The sequence below is a fragment of the Thermobia domestica genome, chromosome 15 (genome assembly GCF_964235325.1).
Source record: "Thermobia domestica chromosome 15, izTheDome1.hap1.1, whole genome shotgun sequence".
NCBI classification, from domain to species: domain Eukaryota; kingdom Metazoa; phylum Arthropoda; class Insecta; order Zygentoma; family Lepismatidae; genus Thermobia; species Thermobia domestica.
Window position 1 is genome coordinate 30,910,230 of NC_137468.1, and position 24,533 is coordinate 30,934,762.

At 34.8% G+C, this 24,533-nt stretch overlaps 1 protein-coding gene across 2 annotated transcripts in view; it reads left to right on the forward strand.

Moving 5' to 3' along the window:
• The window catches only part of Rala (Ras-like protein A), a 120,513-nt gene that overhangs the window by 55,376 nt on the left and 40,604 nt on the right, over positions 1-24,533 (forward strand). The gene's annotated exons all lie outside the window — the stretch shown is intronic.

Genomic DNA, 24,533 nt, shown 5'->3' on the forward strand with positions numbered 1-24,533 from the left:
CGATCCTGCTTTTATAGGTCTAATACAAAAATATGTAAATCTATGTATATATAACGGTAGTACACAGTCAATCTAATAGATGTCGGTACATATGCTACCTCCTTGCTATATAAACTGATGACGCTGAGAGCAGCTACGCACATTTCTTTTGCTGGGCACAAGTCAAATAGTTCCACTTTTAAACTTTAATTTGTGTTTCTTAGGCGACTTTTAGTGTTCGTGTTTGTGTGCTTTTTTACTTTCTAGCGATAAAAGGAGAAAAGGTATGGTGATTGTGAAAAAAAAATCGAATTGGAGACCTCTATGGATCTATACGTTTCATGGCCCATAGATACCAAGAAGGTGATTTTTCACGCCTGTCCGTCTATTCGTCCGTTCGCTGTGATGTACCCTCGCCTAGAGGGCCATACCGTTCAACGTATCTGAACCAAATTTTAAACTTAAAGTTTTTATGTCATTCTTCAGGGCGATTTTGGGAGTTTCTTCCTACCCTTAAAGTATGAGTAGTTTACCGAAGTGTGAAAATCAAAAATTGCTATTTTCTCAAGAATGGCTCTAACGAGTTTTTTTTTTTTTTTTTTTCATATTTCATAAATCAATTTTTTAATTACAACTCTATACTATAATATGTCATTTCTCTGGGAAAAATCGAAAAGGAGTAGTTTACTCTTAGGTGTTTTTTTTTTTTTTTTCGGACAATTTTCTCAAAAACAACAGGTGATTTTGTTGATATTTCATATCATAAGTAATGCAAAGTTTTGCTGAAGCGGTTGGTACTATTTGATATTTTACTGCAAGCTCCACTGCAAGCTATGGGAAAGATTAAGCTTTTAGTAGAGCTTCGCTGCAAACATAGTGGAAAAGAAACCGAGAAACTCTACAGCAAGTTAGGAGGTTTAGGTTAGGTTAAGGTCTTCTCAAAGTTTTACAACAAGCAAAAAAAAAAAAAAAAAAAAAAAAAAAAAAAAAAAAAAGGAACTTGACCAGCCAAAGATTGATTAATGTCCATTGCGTTAATCTTAATGAGAGGTGGCGCTGATATTTTGTCATCTGTTTTTTATAATGGTTTATAGTAAATCCACGTAGTACTGTTTATAAATAATATTAAGTACATATTAATTATTTCAAATAAAACCATATACGGAATATTACAATAAATATTACGTTAATATCCTGATAATATGTCATAACTCATTTGTTCCATTTCTTCGTATTTTTACTTATAACGAAATTGTCCTGTGGCCCTGGACTTTTAATACACCCGCTACTGTCCTTGTTCCTTTTTTATTCAATTGTTTATTTATTTATTTATTATTTAAAAAATCAAGTTCGAAGACGAAGAGGAACCACGCGAATCGGCGACAACGAAAACCACAATTATTGGACGAGTTCGAAGTGCCCAGTGGTCAATAACCTCAAATACAGGGGACTCTTGATTCAGTTTTTCTGCTCTCGTTTTTCCCAGGATACTCTGAGGCCGGTGACGTCACGTGGAGGTATCGCGGTATTTTTCAACAGAACAAGTGAAATACTGCATGAACAGTTACGCTACTGTTTCAAGATGGGCAAAAATCATAATTGCGCAGTAGCTTATTGAAATAACAGAGGAAGCAATACAAATGAATTAATGTTCCATCGATTCCCTAAAAATGATGAACTTCGAAGAAGATGGATTTCCCGCTATAAGCAAAAGAACACGTTTAATATAGATAACGCACGAATATGTTCTGTTCACTTTTCATCATAAGATTATCAAAGGATTTGAAAAATGAGCTTGTAGGTTTCCCGCAAAAGTAGTGTTTAAGATCTGACACTGTTTCTTCATTATTGATACCAAACTGGCATGGGGAAAAAATAAGCTAGACGCTAGTCAAGTTGAAAAACAGGTGTGTAACAACAATAATTTATTTTGCTTTTATTGACATTTGTTTCTGAGGGCCTGAAACTTAAGAAGTTTATGTACGTAAAGCGAAGTGGAAGAGGGTACCAACGAGAATATAAATGTATACTCTCATATATTCTTTAGTTTAAATGATATTCTTAAATTTTGTTGAGTATCTGAATCGTTATTCTGGCAAAGTACTCAAAGTGCACTTTGAGCAGAACATTCATAGGAACCTATTACGAACCGAACTTAACATAACCTTACCTAATCATGTCTAAACGAACCGTACTTGTTACGCATAAATTACATTGATTTTATTTCTCCTCCAATGCCACATCGTGAGACAAAATCACGTGAGTGAATGCTGAAAGTGCACTCTTACCATTATTCTTATAATTGAAGGGCTAACCTACAGAGGGATCTAAGCCACGGAAACTAAATTCCAAGAAATCGACAGGTAAAGTGGAGGACAAATAACTGCAGATTTTCCCTTTTAAAGGTGGTTCTTTTATGTATATGTACCACCCTATGGATATCTGTGCAACTTGTAACGTGTAATATATAATGTAAAGTGTGTTGTGTTGAGTAATAAACGAATATTAGTAATATAAAGGAAATATTTTTAAACGAATATTAGTAATATAAAGGAAATATTTTGCAGTATATCTGACAGTTTGATTAATACACACGAAATACAATAGGTTAGGTTCGATTTCTGAGCTAACCTAACTTAACCTAACCAAATTAAGTTAGGTTCGTTTATGTTAGGTTAGGGTAGATTACAGTTCTAACGTAACATAACCTAACAGAACCTAACCTAATTTGTTATTACATTCCCGGAATCTCTGAATATTTTGAATTATGTTTGTTTATGTATTTTACTACCTGAAATGCTGCCATGGAGAGGATTGGTTTATGGAAAGTATTTGAACTTCTCCCCCCTTAGAATTCAAGTTCCAGTGAAAGTGTACTGACAAAAATCTATAATGTCACCCCTTCCCCACGCTCAAAGATGATGAATTTGGATTTAAATGGTATCGGTAGGGTCACTATTCATTTCAGTGACACCGAAAATTATGGACTGAACACCAATTTCGGCTGTTTTCGATTATTTGTCGTCTCTATCCTATCTCCTCTCACCTCCGAGCTGAAAAATGGTAAGATTCTGAGTTAGGCCTGGGTTTATTAAAGTACCAAAAATACTTGGTACTTTAAGTTGGTCGAGGAGAAGTTAGCAGTGAAACATTGTTACAATGATGTTATTTATTTGAATAGAAAATGCCCCTTCTTCCCCTTGAAACAGAAATTTTCAAAATAATGGGACATGTTTTCCCTTAAGTTTAATGAGGAATTTATATACCAAGTTTCATCTTCTAACTTCATAATTTCGTGAGATACTATATTTTAGGCGCAAATTTTGAACCTCTTCTTCCCCGTTAGGATTCGCCCTTTAATCAAAGTAACGTGATAAAAATTTTAGTCAGGCTATTTCAGCTCATGTATTAAAAATTATAACAATCGGCCCAGATGTCTAGGATAAGTTAGCGAGCAAACATTATATTCATTTTTATCTGTATAGATAATTAATCCTTATTAGTGGTATTTATTTATTTATTAAATCATATTGTCTCATCTGTGAGTAGAAAAAACGCATTACTTGTATTTGGAAAGACAAGGAAGTTCATAATTATGTTCTGAATCCATTTTTACGAGTAAAGCGCGAACTGTAACAAGGAGGCAAGCGAAAATATATCTTCACGGATACCTCGGATACCTCCACATGACGTCACAGACCGGGAGCCAATCAGAACGCTAATCGCGAACTGGGGCTACCTGTTATTTTATATACCTTGCTCAAATAGGCCGACTGGTAGTTAGGACTGTGCGATATTTGGAATTAGATATCAAAACTCGATATCGATAAAACACCAAAGTTTGATCGATATATCGAATATAAAACATCGAAAATCTGAAAAATAGCGAAATCAAAAATATTTAAAAATCAAAATATGTAGTAATATTCGTATCGATATATCCATCAATGATCTTTTTTAATCTTTGAAAATATAGGTCAATTGATAGAGTTATCGAAATATCTGTAATAAGGGTATACGATGTAATATGGGTATACGATGTAATAAAGTTATACGTAAACATTATTATTATTTTGAGGTGTCAGCGTAACAGCTTCATTTTTAATTTAAGTCTATGCACTTCAGTCATTTTATTTGAGCCGTTCGTGATCAAATGAAATATGCATGTGCTTTCTGCACGAGTGGTCCGGGATTCAATTCCCAGTGGTCAGATGAAAGCTCGAGTAGGTGTTCGGATCCCATTTTATGCAATTATTCTAATAAATATTGTAATTCAGCGGAAAATTATTCTAATAAAGAATAATTGATTAAATATTTAAATAATTTTAATGTTTTGAATCTACACGATTGCCTGATGCCATCATAAATCCCTGATTATATTTATTCAAAAGAATTTAATACGTAAAATCATATTAACCAAAAATTTGCAATTAATTTCACAGTAAATTTCGAATCAGTAATATTTGCAATTAAAATAGAATAGCCAGACAAAAGCAGTGGTATATTTTGTGGGCTACCGAGCCTACCGGCGGTAGCCCTAGAATATTACAAAATAAAGTTATTCTAATATAAACTAAATTATATTGCTAATTTTACACTTTATTATCTTCTTTCAATGATACAAGTTTCTGAGAATTGTATGTATTTAGAAAGATTCACTAACTTCTTCGCGCGCGGCTGTCTCGCTATCTTAAGATGTCTTCCATATGACAACGCAGCAGAAACCATTCACCACCTACTACAGCAAGAATCTTATCGGCGCATTCCCCTCCGCTTCACCTCCACCGACAGCGTACGAACAGGCTGCCAGGTAACACCAGTTACCTCTAGAGAAATCGGTTTCTTGGGCGTGAACGAGTAGTAAGTACACGAGGAATGACGAGGCATTTTGGAGGTCTCTGGGAATTGTCTCGAACTCGGACATCTTGAGCCTCGTTCGGTAGCAGTTTGCATCAACGCAACAAAAATTTTGTGTTTTACAGTATTTTGCGATAGTTGACATAGCTGTTATAAATACTTGTTTCATTATTTGCGTTTCGTTGCTAAGGCTCTTACAGACTGTGGCTCCTTCGTTGACTAATCGCCTATTTTAGCGTTCTTTATTACTCGAATAGCTTCTATTTTCTCTGGTAAGTAGGGTTACCCCAATCCAAAGTAAAAGGTAGGGTTACTTCATGGAACAAAAAAGGTAGAAATGTAGGACTGTTGTTCCATAATACTAATTAGATAATATACAAGTCTTGCTAGTGGAGAGAAAATCATATTGATCTACTTGATAAAAGGAAAGTGTGTTGTAAGGGTTTATTCTTATTTTGGAAACTGTATAATAACGTAGAATCTAGACGCTAATAATAATAATAATAATAATAATAATAATAATAATAATAATAATAATAATAATAACGTACAGATATTATAAAAGTTAGTGATAACCCAAGCCATCACACCAGTATACGCCAGTGTTGCCAATTTGGGGAAAAAGTCGCTAAATCTAGGGGGTTCGCCTTCCAGGATAGCGACAAAAAAATATTTTTTTCCGATTAGCGACTTTTTTGGTGATTTTGGAATGACGATTTGGCGACTTACAAATCTAGCGACTTTTGTGCTGTGAACAACTTGTCCTAAAATAAATATTATTAGCTCGAATTAGTTCAGATATATGCTTATTTTCCTTTTGCTTATTTGAATCAGTGCAGGTGTTGACGAGTACATAATATTTATCTCTATATTCCCGCTTTAATTTCTGTTATCTCTTACCTTCTAACAGGGACCAACTCCAGCTTTTTTAATGTCCTTTAGTTTACAGAGCACAAATAATACATTACCGATAGCAAACGGATTATCTGTAGAAGCGTGAGTAGAAGTGAAGTATGTAAGATTTTTTTCTAGACCTTTAATTTTGTTCGTTTTTCTAAACTCATTTTTGATTTCGTTGAAGCAAAATACATTATACAGTTTAAAATAAATAAATATGAGTCTTTTATATACGTTCTTGTAGCGTATATAGTATGGCTTGAATTGATCAGGTATCTTATATATATATATATATATATATATATATATATATATATATATATATATATATATATATATATATATATATATATATATATATAATTTTCTAGCTACTTTTCACCCAAAATTGGAGTCATTTTATCTCCTATTTAGCGACTTTTTGTATTAACTTGTTGGCAACACTGGTATACGCCAGTGGACAAAAGTGAACTTAATATAATGTGGTAATAACTACGCGCACTTAAAAAAGATTGTCACCTATACTCAGAGTCACTTGTGACTAATCATTACAATATTAAAGAGAAACCTTTTAGATGTTTACTTTCCAAGTACGTAAATGATTACCTAACTAAATACGATAAGAATTAGTTGCTTTTCAGATAACGATTTATCAAAAAGTTAAAATGAATCACAGACTCTGTTGACAGAATCTGTTCATAAGCAAACATTGTTGACTTCAATCAAACCAATTATGATAAATTGTAAGGGGGGAAAATAACTGAATAGTAGAATACGCACTATTTTAAAAAACCGAAAAATCCTTATTAGTCACAAAAGGAAGATGTCTTAATCTGACAGTCGCGCGTTCCTAATTGTACACAATCAGGCTAATAGTTGTCGCTAGCTGTGCTGTCTTCTACATGATGCCAAGAGATGTCACTAGCTTACAGACAAGCCGAAGACAACTATAGGAGGTCTTACAAATTAAAAAAAAAAATAAAAAATTTGACTCAAACTTTAGCAATTTTGAGTCCAATTTTATTCCAATGACATATTAATCGAGGTTATTATAAGTATAATTAATGTAAAAAGGGTATACATAATTATTATTATTACCAGTATTATTATTATTTTGAGGTGTCAGTATAACAGGCTTCATTTTAAGTCTTTGCAGCTCAGTCATTGTATTTGAGTTCCTTCGTGGCCAAGTGAAATGCACATTCTTTCTGTACGTATGGTCCAGGATTCAATTCCCAGTGCTCACATAGAAACTCGAGTAGTTGTTCAGATAAGATTTTAAGCAATTATTCTAATAAATATTGTAATTAAGCGGAAAATATTTCTAATAACGAATAATCGATTAAATATTTGAATAATTTTAACAATGGTGGATTGAGCCCAGGGTCGGACCCTAAGCCCCCAGTTTGTTTGAGTGGCAAAAATAATTAAAACTATTATTTATATATTTTTGAAAGTTTATTGTAAACTGATAATATATTTATCATAGTCTGGGGTCTGGCTGCTCCTCCCCCTCCACTTTTCCCTCGTAGATCTGCCACTGATTTTAACGTTTTCAATCAATACTTACAAATCGTATGAAATATTCAACTAAAAACATTTAGAAAAAAAAAATGTAAAGTGACGAAACGAAAACGTCATGAATAAATCATGTAACATATCTGTCAATAGCAACAAGTTGTTCTCAAAGCATCTAAATTTTATTACCATGTTTACGGCATTATCCTACTTTTTTCCCACCTTCTCGCTGTTGCTGAATGGTACGTGCAAAAGCAGTTTGATCGTTTTCTTCTTCTTCTTTTTCGTTTGTAAAGATGGTCACGCATGTTCCTTTGCGGTGGTCGATAGAAGCTCTGCCTACTTGAGACGTTTTATTCAAAAAAAAGAATCCACTCACCAGATTACAGTCAGCGAGAACACACACACGGACTGCGAACTACAATGTATGGTACCTGCTTGTATCGGTCGGTGTGTTTCTTGACACGCTGCTATGTCTTATGTTTTTCTTATTTTCAAACATGTGAAAGTATTGATTAAACGACATTTTCACTTATATAAATAGACCATTTTAGTCTTTTTCAATTTCTTCACATTATATGATGTGCTTTTGCCTACTTTCACGCAAACATAACTCTTCGACGAACAAAGGTCCGACTAGAATCAACAGTAGTGATTTCCGATTTCCCCCGACGGGGGCTTTCAATACATTGGGGTGGAAATAGTTCTGCGAAAATACTGGCAACACACGTTGAGCATTATCCGAGATATGCGTCGGGGTCATATCACTAAACACACTAAACATCAAATTCTTAAACTATAACAAGAGTGACCAATAAGGAGGCGGCATAACTCAAAGTGCATCATCATAGAAATTTTAAGGGAAAGGGTCGAGAGAAAATTAGTTGCATAAAAACTATACATGGAAATTAAAATAGGTCTATTACATAAAAATGTATATGCAAAAAATAAAAATATGAACAGAAAATCTAAAAGAAAATAAAAGATTGTATATATATATATATATTTCCCTATAGCAGAAAAAATCGTTCTTCATTAACTTAGCAAATCTTCAATATATATAAATACACACTGCACTTGCTTCCCGTAACACGTTTGTTAAATGCAAGCCCAAAATTTCGGACAAATAACTCGGGAGCAAAACGTCTTCATAATCAAATTGTTTAGAGCACGCTCTATTTCGGAAAGAATATTCGTTAAGGTTTCGATTTAAGCGACATCAGGAAAAAGAAAGTGAAAACAAATTTGTTTTCTTCCCGCCAATTGCATGTGGGTGAAAAAGCAAAAATACTGGACAAAATGAAGATTGGTGCAGGGACTGATGAGATATGTTTTGCTAATATATATTCTGATTTTTATGTTTTGTTTACAGGTGTGCAATTTAACAATATAGCACCTGGTATCAATATCGGTAGGATGTACGGTGTAGTTACGTGTATGGCACAAAAGGGTAAGATTTCCTACGAGATATGTCGTTTTCCCCTGACGAATCCTAAGATATTTCCTAGGACTTATAGTGTAGGAGCAGGCCTTATTGTGTGATTCTTTAGTTATTGGCTATCAAACTTGGGGTTTGGACTCAAATGGATCGCAAATAACTCGAGGACCTAAGATCTGCACAGCATAATATTTCATATGCATAGTAAGCTCATGAAGGTCCAGATTTGGTTTATGAGTTTCATCAATCGCTTTTAGTAAAATGTCTTCATTTCATTGCGTTCAAGTCCAACTTCGATGGCCAATAACTCGGAAACTAAGATCTATACAACATAATATTTTATATTATGATCGAATATGTGTAAAGCTCGTCACCTTTTATCGCCAATCCAAGTTTGATCAAGATTGAATGGATTACATGGATCGTGAATTGATAAAATTTTGTCACTTTACCAGTCCAAACCCAAATTTGGAGGTCTCAGTTACTCGAGAAGCAATGATCTGTAAACCATAACGTTTCGTATAAGTACTAAGATACGCAAGATCTACTAATATACAAAATTTCGTCAAGATTGGATTAGTATCACCGATAGCATACTACATATAACAAGGGCAGATAGCCAGGTGATACACACCAATTTTAATAAAACTTAAACAGTGGACACTAGAGACAAAATAGACCCGTGTTTTGTTATATCGGCAACCCTAGGTTTAAGTGGACAAAAGTGTGAAGGGAAAGAAAGATATAACTTATATTAATTACCTTTGTTATCTTCACACTCATATGAATTGAGTCACTGTTTCAAATAGTCCTTTGATCAGTGGTTCCAAATCAAACATATAATTACATTCAATATAAATTCGGATCCGGCGTACGACACACAGAGATAATTACATTGGGCCAATTGCGCACATGCACATCAATCCAGCTAATGTTATAGGACTAGTGTCAGCGTATTTTGCCAGTATGATGGACCAGCCCGAAACTCATACCGCATTTGCTCTACGGAAACCAGTAGTATTGAAACCGGAAGTAGATGTAAATTACTACTTCCAGTTTTGGTAGAACATTGCGAGCTGTGATGATTTCTTGATACCCTGAATCGATTGCAGAAACCAGCTTATCGCTATATATTACCATTTTTGTTGGTGCCTTCCATTTCAATTCAGGCAGAGCATGTACCATCACCATCTCAGATATTGTTGAAACTTTTTTTTATAGCAACTAGACATGTTTTTAAGAGACCCATATTTTTTTGTTTTGTCGAAAAAAAATTTCCCGCCAAGTAATGGGCCATCAAAGACGGGGAGTACAATTTATGAATTGTAGAAGACATGGAAAATGGTCAACTTTGGAGCCTCACCATTCGGCTATGGAGACAGGTAGAGTTATAATTCTTGTTGTGGTATGTACATAGGGATATAAATAAACTATATTTTATTATAGTTTGGTTTGCGCATGCGTATCTTTTTGTACATAAATTAACAAATGAACGTCAATTTATCTGAAAAGTCGAAGTTTGCGAATTTTTTTCGAGCACTTCCGGTTAGAATTTTAAAATTCTGTTTTCGCGGTTGATAAGACCTGGTTACCCGCTTTCCGAAAAAAAATTGTATCGCTTGTGTGTGCAACCGTTTAGTCGCAAAAAATTCGAGAAATTGTAAAATTTTCAAAAATCGCCATTTTTGGGCGCCATTTTCTCGAAAACACCATCTTTTAAAATTCTGAAATTTTGTCAGATGGTTCAACTTTACATGAATAATAAACATACCAAATACCATTCTCGACCAATGCTTCATGAATTAACTGCAGCCTTTTAAAGTTATCGAAGTTTCGTTAACTTTGATGTCACAGTTAGCAACACTACAAACAATAAAAGTGCAATGATTTGATGATGTTTGTGGTTCACATTCATTAAATGAAGAATAAAAGGTTTTCTTGACTCTTTTTTTCCATCATTTTGATCAAGAAGGCTCTCTGAAATAGTAAAATGAGCCTCCCCCTACTCCTCCGTTTTGTTAAACCGAAATAATCTGAGGTGGAAATTACGATTACGAAACACACAAATTTTAAGTTTACTTGAAATGGCCATCCAATAAATTCTGATGATCTACAAAAAGCCTGAACTATTAGCTCAGTGATGATTTGGAATGCTGCAGACAAAGTCTCGATTAAGTGCGATGTCACTACAGTGATCGAAAGAGGACAAAAAGTTTTTTTAAAAAAAAAAAAAAAAAAAAAACGTTTTCTTACGCTTTTCAAAGAAATTTACTGATTTTTTAAACAGAACAATCCCAACATAAGAATGGGTCACTCAGAATTGTACAGTATTCGGCTAAAGTGGGTCAGTCCGCAACCTGCGAGGGAAGTGTGTATGTGTGTGTGTGTGTTGTGCGAATTTTAAGTTAGCTGCTACTGCGTTGCTACAAATCAAAGGTGCAGCCTGTATTGAAGCTGTCATGAGTGATCTATTTCCTTTAGTAGTATGATCCGTAGAAAATGACAACTGTCTTCAAGAATGTGGTGAATGTCCTGGAGTGGAAGGAATAAGTGGAAGTCTTTAATTGTTGATCCTGATGAAAATGAAAGTGTTACATATGCCGTATGGAAAACAATAATCTCGTTAAAAAACTGTGCCACTTTCTGTTTTCGTATCGTACATTGCTGGTTTAACTGTAAGAATTGTAATTCATGACTACATGAAGAAAATCCAAAGAGAATTAATTGCTACCGAAAAGCACCGTATAAAATTTTAAGATACAAATTCTATTTTACTTCATGTGGACTTCGGTGAAAACTGGACTGTTAATCTTCAAAGTGAAATTCAGAGTTATCACCGGAATATGAAACAACTGGCAGTTTTGTTGTAATAAACGACGATAAAACACACGATTCGGCTCATGTACTCATAGCCATAGACAAGATTCTAAAAATACTCGAAGAAAAGCGAAAATATATTTTATAGAAAAAGGTTTGAATACGTGAAATTAGTGTCTACAATTTCCCAAACCGTGTCAGTGATTTCTGTTGGTGTTGCATCCCACTTTAAAAATCGCTTTCAGATGTTCGATATGCAGACAGGTCCGATAAAGCAGTGGTTTTGCAGTGAAACCGGCCATGAAACCGGTTTCTGCGACGGTATTGAGGGGGGAGGTGTAAAGAATGTGGCAACGCGGCATAACCTTAAGCAAAAACAGATACACAGTATTAAAACCGCAGAAGAAAATGAAATGAAATCTAAGTTTTACGTCCCACGCTTATGCCGGTTAGGCTAAAGACTGTATTATAAGAAATGAATGAAATGGTGGAATGCAGAAAGTGGGAGGAAACGGGATAACCCCGAGAAAACCCACGAGCTCAGTGTTTGTCCACCACAAAGCCCACACGGCGCGAGCTAGGATCGAACCAGGGACCCCAAGCACCGGAGGTGAATGCTCTACCACTGAGCCACCGCGCCCCTACTAAAACCACAGAAGAATTCGTGAGTATAGTGAAAGTACAAACTCCGGGCATTAATATCGTTTTGTTGCCTGGAACTGAATTCGACGACTTTCGGAATAAAAAAAAGGGAAAGTATGCGACCGGTAACTGGTATTCAACGAAGTCATCTTTGGCTTTCGGAAAATGGCGAAGTTTTTATGGCAGTAATGGGTCACCATGAACTAACTTCATGCTTGTTACATACATATATGTATGATAACCAGTGGTGCGTAGCAGAAATATTATGAATAAATCATGAATTACGTGAAGTTGAAGTGCTGTTTATGATTCTACATGGACCTTCAGCATTTGTGACTATCGACAATGTGCTACGCAGGGGCGGATCCAGGACGGACTTCTGGAAGGGGGGGGGGGTAATACTGCTACTTAGAGGTACTTTTAAGAGCTCCAAACTCTGAAATCGGTTTTATTTATATATATATATAAAAAAAATTCTTCCCCTTGATCCACTCCTGGACGAGTTGTGAGTGAGCCAACACCTATTGGAGCACCTGCACGGTTACATGCTCTTAGCGAAGACACCAACCAAGCAAATGATTGGTCTATGTAAAATAATAATAATAATAATAATAATAATAATAATAATAATAATAATAATAATAATAATAATAATAATAATAAAATCAGGGAAATTTTGTTTCCGAAGACCATTTTAAGTAAGTGAACTTGAAATTTGTGCGTTTCGTAATCGTAATTTCCACCTCAGATTATTTCGGTTTAACAAAACGGAGGAGTAGGGGGAGGCTCATTTTACTATTTCAGAGAGCCTTCTTGATCAAAATGATGGAAAAAAAGAGTCAAGAAAACCTTTTATTCTTCATTTAATGAATGTGAACCACAAACATAATCAAATCATTGCACTTTTATTGTTTGCAGTGTTGCTAACTGTGACATCAAAGTTAACGAAACTTCGATAACTTTAAAAGGCTGCAGTTAATTCATGAAGCATTGGTCGAGAATGGTATTTGGTGTGTTTATTATTCATGTAAAGTTGAACCATCTGACAAAATTTCAGAATTTTAAAAGATGGTGTTTTCGAGAAAATGGCGCCCAAAAATGGCGATTTTTGAAAATTTTACAATTTCTCGAATTTTTTGCGACTAAACGGTTGCACACACAAGCGATACAATTTTTTTTTCGGAAAGCAGGTAATCAGGTCTTATCAACCGCGAAAACAGAATTTTAAAATTCGAACCGGAAGTGCTCGAAAAAAATTCGCAAACTTCGACTTTTCAGATAAATTGACGTTCATTTGTTAATTTATGTACAAAAAGATACGCATGCGCAAACCAAACTATAATAAAATATAGTTTATTTATATCCCTATGTACATACCACAACAAGAATTATAACTCTACCTGTCTCCATAGCCGAATGGTGAGGCTCCAAAGTTGACCATTTTCCATGTCTTCTACAATACATAAATTGTACTCCCCGTCTTTGGTGGCCCATTACTTGGCGGGAAAATTTTTTTCAACAAAACAAAAAAATATGGGTCTCCTAAAAACATGTCTAGTTGCTATAAAAAAAGTTTCAACAATATTTGAGATGGTGATGGTACAATTTTATATTTTTTTGCCTGAGTTGAAATGGAAGGCACCTATAGTGAACAGTGTTGAAACCGAAAATCGTTAATTTGATTCACTTCCGATTTGAATTTAGGCTTAATGGAGAAGGCGCAACCTATTCTTTGGAAGCTGGATCAATTGCAAAAAACCGCATCTCGATATCTCTTACCGTTTTTGTTATATCTAAAACAGTATTGAAACCAAGTAGTAGTAAATTTCAACCATTTCCGATTTGGGCAAAATGTTGCTGGTTGTGACAAATGCTATCTTGGGAAAATGAATCAACTAGAGAAAACCCGTTGCCGCTATTTATTACCATTTTTGTTCTATGACGATAAGTGCTGAAACAGAAAATAGATAATTTGAACCACTTCCGGTTTGAACAGAAGATTAATAAAGAAAATGAGATATATTCTTGAGACAATGAGTTGATTGCAAGAAACCACATCTCAAGATTTCTAACCGTTTTAGTTCTATAGAAATTAATATTAAAACCAGAAGTGACATTAAATTCGAACCCTTTCCAGTTTTGGTACGGTGTTCTGGAATGACCATGATATGTTGCCTTGAGACGCTCAATCTTCTACAAACAATTGCTTCTCTGTTGCCGTCGTCGTTCTATGGTGATAAACAGTGTTCGAAGTGGGAAAAAAGCAGAGGCGGTATGTTTGATTACGATTTTGGCTCGAGATACCGGCTATCTAAACGTTAGAATGCAGTGAGGGCCTAAAAGATTGCATTTCTATTTACATAATGACTGAAAACGATTGGTGAGCTTCTCTGTGGGGGGAAGGGGACATGGAGAGACTTTGATCTCCCGACAACAACTTTGTGAAAAAAAAAATGTTGTAATATAGAGAATTGTACAAGAAAATGTTCAAAAACCGAGTTTTTATCTTAACAATTTCTTGCGGGAAAACTCCCGGACTCTCACTCGACTGAGGTATATTCCAAACAGCCCGGGAGGTCCGCAGACAACCTTTAAATCCGCCAATGCTCAAAACACGATATCTATATGTATTAACGCAAACAGACACGTACATTCATAAGAAAGAAACAATTCAATATGGCACATCAAAATATAAACAAGATAAACTTCTTTGAAGACACCTCATTTTAAAAGAAAAGGCAGGAAAACGATGTCGGTGTTGTCAGGTTAGAAATTATTTCTGCAAAAGAAATTACATTTTTTTTTACGTGCAAAGCTATTCGTTAATTACTATGTATAAAAATGGACTTATTAAAGGTATTTAGCATCTACTTTCCAGTGACGGTATGTTTTAATCATTGGAAAACCAGAGACGGTATGCCTTCATCACTGAAGGACCAGAGACGTTATGGCATACCACTACATACCGTCTCACTTCGACCACTGGTGATAAACGTTGAAACCGGTGTAAATAATTTGAACCACTTCCGGTTTGAATAGAGAGTGACCGGGGAAGATGGCACATATTTTTCGGACGCTGAATCGGTTTAAAAAAAACTCGATATGTTTATCGTTTTTGCTCTGATACTTGCCAACAGACGAACGAATGGACAAAGCTATTCTAAAAAAGTCTTGCGAGACTTATGCATTTGGAAGTCAACTAGTTAATATTTTAGGCATTTCATTCAGTATTGCCTTATTCTGAATAATATTCAGTATAGATCGACGAGGATACCAACATTGAAATGTTTTTTTTTTTTCCTTTTAATTCAAGTTTTGTAATAAGGTGTGAGAACTATTTTCTTTCTTGTTTCCCTTGTGAAAAAATTTAATACGAAATATACAACTAATGGAGTGAATTATGCTATTGTAACATACCTCTGAATTTAGATTCTCCAGATATCAGACAATATGTTTGAAATCCCAAGTATTAAGAAAATAGAAAAAAAGACAGTACAAACTTCAACCATTATCACATATATTCCCACTTTAGCATGGTTAACTTTGTAGGGTTATAATCATTTACAATATGAATTCTTAGTTACTTGTAATAAATTTCTAAAATTTTTGGATAGCTTTCGAGCTTCTTCATTGTAACCAAATATAAAAAGGCGTATCTTTTCATATGAGATAACGCGATATTTTTTCCCCGGAGGTTCTGAAAAGAATTGCAGCGAGGAACTAAAATTAAGACGTAGAGAAAGAAATTAACAATTGATGAAAAGTTTACCAAGAATTGTTTATTTGTTTATGTTGTGTTAGACTCTTTGACATTCTGAGATGTGACTTTTCAACGTCATCTCCTTACAATCCTTCCTTGGGAAACTTTGAGGAAATACTGATAAATATTTTCTCTAGTTCTAGTTCTAGTTCTAGTTATCTCCCTTTCGGGAGATTTATAAAGAAAGTCCCAACCTTATAGCCCAGTGGACTGCTTCACTAAATTTAATTGTTTTTGAAAACGTAGATTTGTATAAAATGGCGCATTCCAACATGGACGAAATCGCCTGTTCTAAGAAAATTATTTTTACACTATTTGTAAAATTACTGGGGGGTTAGAGGCTCAGGACATATAAAAAAGATGTAATAATATATAAAAATTGTAAAGAAATTAAATTTTGTCAAAATTTAAAATTATGAACAAATTCACAATTGCACAATTGTAGGAGCATGACACTCCAGGTGTATACTAAAGATGTCCGTCGCCATCTTGTTCCCCCAAATATTTTCTCATTTCTAGAAACACGAAGGATTTAGCTGCGAAGCAGGCGTCCGAAAATGGAATACGAACATCAATTACGCGTAAAATTCCCTTTTTCAGTGTACCAAAGAAGAGATGAAAAATCTTGATTGGAAATTAAACAATAGAGGGACATCATTAATATGCGTATATATAGAGATAAACCTTAAATAATTAATATTTTTCTGACCAAAGTATATACTTATTTATTAAAATTAAATATTATTTACTTAATTAATTTTAATAAATAAGTATATAGACCTACTCTGCTCTGAAAAGTATTAATTTCCAGAATCAACATGGATGAAGATAAACCTTAGATGCAAATGAATAAATAACAAAGGTCTAAAATAATTCTCTTTTATTTATCTCCATTACGTGTACTGTATATTGCTTAACACTATTCTGGCTCGTTATTTTTTTTTTTTCAAATTAAGATTAAAAAACCACTGTTAGTATGATAAAGACTTAGGAACAACTGAATATGTTATTTTTAATTGCGAACTATTTACCAGCCGCCATCAGAACTTTTGCTTACAACTTCATAAAAAAAGACTAACTATGGTCCATTCATGATTAAGTAAATAATACCAACAAATAATCCAATCAAAGAGATTATCAACTTTATACAAAGTAATGGAATATCAGTTAACAAAAATAAATAAATCTATATTATAAAACTGAGAGTCACTATATTTGTCTCTTGATCTCTTGAACCACCCGACCGATCTCGATCAAATTTTTAACATAGATGAGGTGGCGATGCGGGCATGGAAGTGTTTTTATCTATTCACTTTGACGCTATAATTTATTCTGCAGTAAGAGGGAGGGAAAGATATTCAAAAATGATCGAAAATGACCAATATTAGTGCCAAATCCATAGTTTCAGGGATCGCTAAGATGAACAGTGACACCTTTAATGCTGTTTAAATCCAAATTCAGCCCCACAATTTGGGGGGAGCGGGAAATATATAAAAGTGATCTTAAATGGCCGATATCAGAGAGTGCTTCAGTAATAGTACAAGTGATTGACTAACGGAATATATTACTATATTTTATTATTTTAACCCAGCGACGCAGGTAATTGACGCTACTAAATAACTAAACAAAACTTGATTACGATTTTATAACAAACACCTGAGGGAAAATAACTTTCACTATAAGAATACTATTGTTCATAAATCTAACAACAAATATATCATATAGAACAAAAGCTTAAGAATTTAAAGAAAAAAAATCGTCAGAAGAATATTAAATAATAATTCTCATCATCATGAACAATATCAAGTGTGTAGGTAACATGAATTTAGTCTGCACTTGAAGATAATACCTACTCAAAAAGTAAAGAAGAGAAAGAGGAAATAAACAATAGATACAAAATAAGTGTGTGTAAAAAAAAAAAAAAAAAAAAAAGCGATCAAAACGTTTTATTAATTCAATTACTGCCTCCCTTGTTTACTTTCATTTATATAGTAAGTATGGAACTCATCTATATAGTAAGTAAATTGTTTCTGTTAATAATTCATTTGGTTTTAATATAATCAATCAGTATGAACTGCAACACGTAATGCCAAGGTGCCTCAGTAGTAGAGCGTACATTTCCAGTGCGTGGGGTCCCTGATTTGATCCCAGCTCGCACCAAAAGGGATTTGTGATTGACCAACACCGTGTGCAGAGTCTTCAATGGTAGGGCTTGTGTATAGCCCGCTCCCCGCAGTTCTTTGTCACTGGAACTGGAAGAGTCACTACTGCTACTACTACTACTACTGCTACTACTACTACTGCTTCTACTACTACTGCTTCTACTACTACTACTACTACTACTACTACTACTACTACTAATATTACTACTACTTATATCGAGAACAGAACCCAACCAACCCCTGCGGGGCTTCTAACCCGTTCCTACTACTACTACTACTTCTACTACTACTACTACTACTACTACTACTACTACTACTGCTACTATTGCCACTACTACTAATACTACTACTTGTACTAAAATCTCCTTACCATAAGATTTACATCTTAAATCTTTATAACATGCGATTCCGATTCATTATGAACTAATGTGAATCGTTAGAATCACTATGATTCGTTAAAAATCACTGGGGGGAGCGGGCTATACTCAATCCAATGGTAGTGTTATAAACACTTTTTTAAAGTATAAGGTATATCTATGTCTTACACAGATATATTCTGTACGACAATAATTACGATTATTAAAAATTAGATTTCTGGGCTTTCGGCAACTATGGCTATGTTAGCCCGTCAGAGGGATGACGTCCCTCGGTGATCACACTATCCGAGGAAAGGGAAGGAAGCAAGCAGCCTGGGAGCTATATGTTAGGTACCATCCCGGCATTTGTCTAGTGTGAATGAGGAAAAACCCAGGAAAACCTCACTGAGAATGGCTGGTCTGAAAAAGCTTTTACACTTTTTCGATCGAGTGCCCCCCCCCCCGGGAATCGAACCGGGAACCACACGACAATAATCAAAAATAGAACGTGGAACTCATATATTTCTATAACAAACAATGTACTACTATATTGCATTTCATAAATTCAAATAAATAAATAAATAAATCAAGTGAATGAACTCAAAAACAATGTTCCGTAATTACAGTAAAATCATTAGCTATGGAAGATTGCGGCTAGCGCGTGTGTCTTTGGTTCTGGATTCTATTCCCGGTGGGAGAGCACAAAAGAAATAATTTCACAATTGTCCACTTTCATTAATCATCCATCTTCTTTAGTCTAAAGGGCACTAGCGTCAAACTTAAAAAAAAAAAGAGAGAGAGAGAGAGAGAGAGAGAGAGAGATCGTATTAAGATTCTTCCTAACACTTTGACACAAAAATCAAAAATGCTCACCGCCAAAATCAGGGGAAAAGATGAAATAAATTACTAGTTTAACGTAACATGATTATGTCGTTAGGACAAAGGAGATGAATTATTAATTTAAGTGAGTAATTATGAAAGAATTGGTAGAACCATAAAGTGAGAGAGGACACGAGAACATCGAGAAAATTGACAAACACAATGTTGTTCTCCACGAACTTAATGGTCTGGGATCAAACTAGGGACCACTCGCACCAGAAGAAAGCATTCTCCCACTGAGTCACCGTGTCCTGTTAGCATTATTTTCATTTACACCTCGATGATTGTATGATCCTTCCATATCCAACTTGATCTATATCCAAAGGTCTTTCTGCAACATGTGGGTCAATGGTGGAGCGCTTACTTTTGGTGCGAAGGGTCCCTGGTTCAATCTGAGGTCCTCTGAGTTCGTTGGGGACAATTTTGTGTCCGTGGCATTTCTCGAAATTCTCCTTCTACATTCTTATCCCACAAATTCTTTTGCAATAATTCACTGTCAGCAACTATTCGTCTCATTTACTCTAAAGGGTACATCGTAGATTTAATACAGATTTCATTTTAAAAAAAGCCTTTTCGTTGCATGCTTTTCAACTTCAACAGCTTGCGAATATTTCCAATGCGAAGGACATGTCGTGCTAACCACACACCCCAATTTAATTGTTCGGATCACTTTCTATAACTTTCTCGATTCATCCATTTGTCCGTTTTCCCAATAAATATTTCCCTCAAAATTGTTTTCGAAACACTTTATCCAATTGTTGTGTAAGTTAGTCTGGGTGGTTGATTTGGAGCTTAGCTTCCCATTCAAGACCGAGACTATGTAAGACGTGGACCTACGGCTTAACGGGGGATCCAAATTACATGAGGTCCCACCGAAAATTGAAGTCGGGTCTTCCACGCCGAAGCTGCGTCTAGTCACGAGGAAGTTCCTGGTGTAGGTGGCGACCAGCTTCATTTCCGTATAGTGAAATTGCTTTTTCAATTTTTTTTTTTCATTTTGATATCAGTCTAGACTATAAGATTGTATTTTTTGGACTTATAACATATTTTCCTCCTATCACCTACTTTTTTGTTTATTTGTCAATTTCGTACTTCCTTGTTACTATTACGTATGACAATTTTAATGTATTCACTTCCTTTACATTATTATTGTTGATTATGTTGTTGTTTTTGTGATGTCACCCCTGATTTCATCTGATCTATATTCAGTTCCATATTGATTTCCTTGCACGTCATCAGGAAACTATTTGCTTTTTGTCTTAACGTCTCTACCAAGGGTGCTTCGAAAAGGACTTTACAGCTTAACTAAATTTATATAAAAGTTATCCAGACTACTTATAGATCTGGTTTAGTTGACATATTGTAGTAAAATAGATCAAGTTTTGGCTGACGTAGTGCACAGTACTGAATACCACCACCAAACCTTAAGTGAACGGCTATTCCTTGCGTTTACAACGCGTTTTTATGGCTCATGCGTACGCTTGGAATACGCTGACCATGTATTTAAATGTGGATGGCTAATCACAATGCGCTGCAAACACGAAAACAATAAAAACGCCAAGAATACGTCGGCTCGAGCGTATTTGGTGCTTTTCGGAACAATAAACCACCTGCTGTTTCGGAATCAGTAAAAGATGTCCAAAGGAAGGAAAACAAGAAAGACGTGTTGCCAGGCAAAGGGATTTTAGCAAGAAACAACTGCTTCGAAGGTGCTTTGTGCAGAGTATTAGAACTCTGCTATTATAAAGTATGTGCGTGTATAACAAAAGAAAATTCACAAAAATACAAGGAAATTCCGAAAATTAGCTAATCACAGAAAAAAAATCTATACTTAACACAATAGGGTTGTTTCTCGTGATTCACATTAATGAGAATAAGGGTGACAGGAAGTCTTAGGCTGTTTGAGAAAGCGTTACTTTCTATAGCGAACGCGGCCAAGGTGGCTATTCAGTAATTTTACTTTCACCAGAGTTGTAAATCATACTGTGAGCCAGTCAGGGTTTCCGGGTATTTTTGCCAGGTCCAGGTATGTAATAGCAGAGTTCCAATACTCTGCACAAACCATCTTCCAAGCAGCTGTTTCTTGCTACAATCCCTTTGCCTGGCAACACGTCTTTCCTTTTTTTGACTTCCTTTTGAAATCTTTTAAACAGCAGGCGGTCTATTGTTCCGAAATGCACCAAATACGCTCAAGCTGACGTTTTCTCCGCGTTTTTATTGCTTTCGCGTTTGTGATTAGCCATCTACATTTAAATACATGGTCAGCGTATTTCAATTTCAAGCGTACGCGTGAGCAATAAATACGCTTTGCGATCGCCTCAAATAGCCGGGTACTAAGGGTTGGAAACCCTGACTGGCTCACAGTATGATTTATAACTGGCGAAAGTAAAATTATCGAATAGCGTTCGCTGCGGGGGGTAACACATCGGAAACGTATCCTTGAAAGCCATAGTCTAAGAGCTAGGGACAATTGTAACAAGGATGGCTGTCTTCACTGATCATATGCTGTATGTTTTCATTTGAAGAATCGAAGTCTGCGACAATTGTGCAACGAAATTTTCATACCGAGTAAGGCAAAGATTCTTTCAGTATGTGTACCATTTATGAATAGCATAGGTGTTGCTCCGGCTTCTCTCCCTGTGCTCTGAGCAAGAATCTCCGCCGAAGTTGAAGACGTTACGCCTGCCGTGCTGTTATAGATTTGGTGCTGTAAAACCACCAACGGAAGTCTGAACCCAACTAAATACAATGTTAAAAAAAAAAAAAAGATCTATTCTGCTACAAAATGACACCAAAATTTGATCTTAAATAGTTTGAATGTACTTATATGAATTTACAAATTTGTGAAGTCTTTTTTGAAGCATCCTGTATTGTCCTACCTAAATCATATCGTAACGTAAAACTAGTGCTTCAGATCATTCAATATCTGCCCTGTGTTTATTTTCCGTAATTACACGTCCGTTTATTACTAGCTCATTTCGTTTTTAGTCGGCCAGGATAGCCGTGCGGTCTAGAAGGCTAGACAACCGACATATTAGGTATAACGGGTTCCAATCCCGCCTCGAACATGTTTTTGTTGTACTTTTCACCTTACATTTCATTGTAATCTTTCTCTTTCAGGACGTAAAAAATGTATCACTCAATTTCGTTTTTCAAATGCATCAATATTTTGTGAGACTGCTGGCATTTTGCTATGTTATAATATCTGTGTTATGCATTTAAACTAAATTTATAGTATGAGACCCAGATTCCTTTATTACCATCTGTTGCCACATATCAAACTTCTCCATTGTACATTTTCAGCACATGTAGCTCCAATAGCATGCAACACTGTACCACTACAATTCACTGTTATTTTTAGTGATAATAGTGCATTTTAAATCTGTGCACATTTGTATATGGTGCTATTTCAAACAAAATATTTTATGATGAGTTGTCAACACTGCTTCGCCTATGGCAACACTGTTTATGATTTTCGATAGGGCATTTTGTTCTCATTATATTGTGCAACGTTTGTTTTGATTGCTTTAATGGTTTTCAAGATATTTACTTTAAACGTACATAGTTCCATGATATAAATTTTTTGATATTCAAATTTTGAAGCCCCCTAGCTCAATCCTTCTGGCCCATAGCACCTTAAATTTTGCTAATGTTTATTTCTCATGATGCTCTATCAGATATGCTGTGGCAATCAGATTTTAGCGACAACTTGTGGGACCCTCCCGTGTTAGTACTTTTGAAGTGACTTTGAGATTTGTACGTTAACACAGTGCTAGTCCAAAGGGGCTAAAACTTTTGAAAAAAGATTTTTTCGAAAAAAAATACCAATTTTCCTCGAATTTCGCTTTTAAGGTATATGATACGGACATGCGAATGGTATCGTTTGGAATGTTGCTTTATGTTGTTGGTATCGTTTGGAATGTTGGAGAGTGAGGTACCGGTACTAACCAAAACTCTAGAATAAATAGTGATGATATAGTAGCTGCTTGACTGAAAGTCTAAAATTTACCTTAATAATCTCAAAAGGGTTAGAAATTGTCTTACAGGGAAAAGTGGGGCACAATGAAACAAAAAAGTTAAATTTGACAATATCCGATTTATTTCTTACGATATTTTCATACAAAAGGTATGTTTTGAAACGATTATTTTACTGTTTGTTTAGAGTGGATTTTTTTTGACATAACTTAAAATACAAAGTTAGGATAAACGATTTTCAAAACAATTGTGATTGTTTCATTGTGCCCCAATAGCTGAACACAATGAAACAATAGATAGGGTACAATCATAATGGTTATGCTGTTGCAAAACTGCTAATTTGACATCGAATTGAAAAGAACTCGTACATTAAAAAAAAAAAAAAAAAAAAAAAAAAAAAAAAAAAAATTTGCCAAATAAAATGCCTCAAGAGGTTCAATGAATATTGACAAGTGAGAAATCAACAGCAAAATCTGAAGTGTCTTTACTGTGACTCCATAAAGTAGGTCTGGGAAGATTGATTTTGATCTAATTGAAGTACCATATTCAATCCCAAAGCAAGAAAAGAAAAGAAATTAATTCTGCTTTAACCCTAGCTAATATACCTACGAATAATATCTAAGTTTATGAATTTTACTAACTGATGTTTCAAAATGTATTCTTACCTGGTTTTGAAAAGTGTGTTGTAAGATATTTAAAACATATCTAGAGTTTCCTACACTATTAGAACTATGAGAACTCAAAATTTCAGTTATAAAGATGTTCAAAATTTTACTTTTCATTAAAAAAAAAAATAGTGCCAGTAAGTAATGTTATGGAACACGGACTCAGTAGCCATTTGCAAACTAGCATATGATGTCACTATACTACTGTGTTGCTACCATCTGAGTCTGAAACGTTTGCTTCCGATAGGTACTGAGCAAATCAAATTATTCCATTTGTGCCCCATTTTTCTCTATAGTTTGGTTACCTAGCAAACTAACCATTTTTTAAAAATAAAATTTTAGGACATGTATATTTTAAGCCCAGTTTTTTCTCAGAGTTAGAATTCAAAAACGTATACTGCTCCCCTTATTAGATCTGAAATAGGATAGGATTTACCCGCATAAATAACTTCCGTTTTTATACTATTTTTTGACATGATAATGGAACTAACTTTTTTTTTTTTTTTGGTAATACCATCTTGTCTGAGGAAGATAACTTAAATTTTACAAAGCTAAGGAGCGCCAAGTGAATTTCGTACTGGATAAACA